Consider the following 2,717-nt stretch of genomic DNA (forward strand, 5'->3'; position numbering starts at 1 on the left):
TGTGTGTGTGTGTGTGTGTGTGTGTGTGTGTGTGTGTGTGTGTGTGTGTGTGTGTGTGTGTGCGTGCGTGCGCGTGCTAAAACCTGACTAACATTTGCCTCGCATTTATAAATATCGATAGATGATGAGACTATCTCTTCAAATCAATTTCAGAGATTCAAATTGAACAAAATACTAATGTAAGATTTGCAGCTATAAATATATATAATGTCGAAAGTCGCGGTGCAGTAAGCTCTTTATTGTGCTTCTGTAGCAGATGAATGATATGACTATATATGAAGACAATCTCCTGCATCTCTTCGAAAATAAGTTGCACGAGGAGAGGTAACTTCTCACGCGTATTGCACGCTCGGAACACGCCGCACGTCGACAATGCACAATGACAGCGCGAGGGACTGTTGATATCGTATGCGAAAAAAACGGATCGCATTTTGAAAGAGATGCTTTCGTAACGTTGTATCAGTGATCGGTAGCGCGCGGATCGGATCGAGCGAAATGTCACGTGGGAAGGAGGTGCAAAAGGAACGAGCGAGTGCGGAAACGTTTCTGCATGTCGACGCACGGTCGACGATTCATGCGTAAAGATTTCCCGCGTGTGTGACGGCGGCGACGGTGGTGTATTATTATACTTTCTACTAGACGTCGAATCGGGAAATCGAAGTCGGACTTTCTAGAAAATAGATTGCGATATCACGCCGATCGCGCCGGTGGTTGATTTCCAGTACGTCGCCAGACCACGCGAGATCGACGGGGATTATCGATCAGTGATAGCCGAAGAAACGAGAGAGAAAGAAAGAGGGAAAGAGAGAGAGAAAGAAAGATAGATGAATAGCCGTGGGGAAGCAATCGAATGTGTGTGCGCTATGCGAGTTGAAATTGCATTAAATTTCGAGGGCGGTATGTGCGGTACATCCCCGTGCATAAGAAAGTCCGGAACTTGTACCGACACGCACGAGTAAACGCTCTCTATGGTTCTTATGGGCTTCATGCGCGGGCTCTCTTCATGGAATATCGATGTCTCGCAATGCGAAATAAAGCGCTGCGACGTCGTTTCTCTACTTGTAATTTCATCCATCGCCGCTTAAAGGCTCTTTTTTCCCCCAACACAATGATTACGATACTTACATGAGCGTTACGTTCAAATAATTTGTCGGGCACGCGCGAGCTGGTAACAAAACCGTATTCGTCTGTCTAATCTCAAGGACTCTGTTGTAAAAATATTACTTGTTTCAAATATTTCGTAAATTTACATATCCGCAAATCTGAATAGGTTCATCAAATTCACTCAAAACATATTCTGAATTCCAGTAAATTTAGAATTGCAATGAAGAATATTAAATTAAAAGGAAAATTTGGTTTGCTTACTACATAGAGTCAAGACAACTTTTTTTTCGTTGAGATTTTATGATATTAAAAGAGAAGTGTGAAAGAATACTCCTTTTTTTTGTGAAGAAAATTCTCCTTTTAAGTACATAATAACAAGCCTTTCTTAAATTTGTGATGAGTATATTTTAAAATTATTATACAAAATATTCTTTGCATAATCATTACTTCAAAAAAAGAAAGTAAACTCTTTTCTTAGCAATAGAATAATATTTTTTTCTGTGTAGTTGTATCCTGAAACATGTTTCGCGAGAATTTGATGAGACTTGCATTATACAAACTGTGAGACATTATTTAACTTTCTTTGAGCAATTAAAAAGAGATTAATTATTCTAGAGTTGAGATTTTTGCAACTAAAGTTGATATTTTTTATACTTGTTCCTTAAGGCTAGTGTGCTACTTTTAATTTTTATTTGTAACATTTACTGAAATACATGTGAGATTTTGGCGAAAAGCTACTATGATATTAAAAACCAATATACAGATACAAAATTTTCAGAATTATTGACTGTTTGAATTTTTGTTTTCAAAATACAGCGGTGGACAGTTCATAATTTATAATAATACTCGAAATATATATGCATATACACATATTTTACTATTTATTCATATATTTCTAAATTCTTCTAAATTTTTAAATACTTATCTACTAATACTTATTTTTAAATACTTCTTTTTATTATCTGTACATTGTTATTAGATAAACTGATGTACAAATGTAGTACTCATATTTTTAATATAATGTATATTGATCTCAACTTTGTTTCAAATTAACAATAATACTTGGATAGTAAAATAAATTTATAGAAACGTAATTTTGTTTGATAAATAGTAAATTTATAAGTGGCTTTTTTAATGTGCCACTGAAAATACGGCTCCATCTCTAACATGAAATATGTATTGCAAATCAAACAATTAATGCAACACTTACCGTTGTACGAACTGCTATTCCGATATCCCTCGCGATTGAAGTAGAATTGAAAATTTTCGCGTCGGCAAATTCGTGCCTTCGAGCGTGGAATGCAATATGCGCGAGTAGCGAGAAAACGAAGTTGCCTGTGGTCAGTGCTTCCAGTCTTTCTAAATTGAACGCGGCGCGGAGCTGAACAAGCATCCTGCCTGATCCTCGCTAAAAACGTGGGAGAGATTCTGACAGATGTTCTATCGCAAGAACGCGCCGTGCGCATTCTTACTTTCTAACGATAATAACATTTTCGCGAAAGGAAGAGCGCGCGTGCCTCATTTGCATTTGAAAACGTGCATCCAGTAGCGCTCTCTCTCTCTCTCTCTCTCTCTCTCTCTCTCTCTCTCTCTCTCTCTCTCTCTCTCTCTCT

At 37.5% G+C, this 2,717-nt stretch overlaps 1 protein-coding gene across 2 annotated transcripts in view; it reads left to right on the forward strand.

The window, feature by feature from the left end:
* LOC116852976 overlaps positions 1-2,717 on the forward strand; it is a 50,834-nt gene that overhangs the window by 22,378 nt on the left and 25,739 nt on the right. The window lies entirely within an intron of this gene.

The sequence above is a fragment of the Odontomachus brunneus genome, unplaced genomic scaffold, assembly GCF_010583005.1.
Source record: "Odontomachus brunneus isolate Ranch 3 - 2012 unplaced genomic scaffold, Obru_v1 Obru_scaffold_264, whole genome shotgun sequence".
NCBI classification, from domain to species: Eukaryota; Metazoa; Arthropoda; class Insecta; order Hymenoptera; family Formicidae; genus Odontomachus; species Odontomachus brunneus.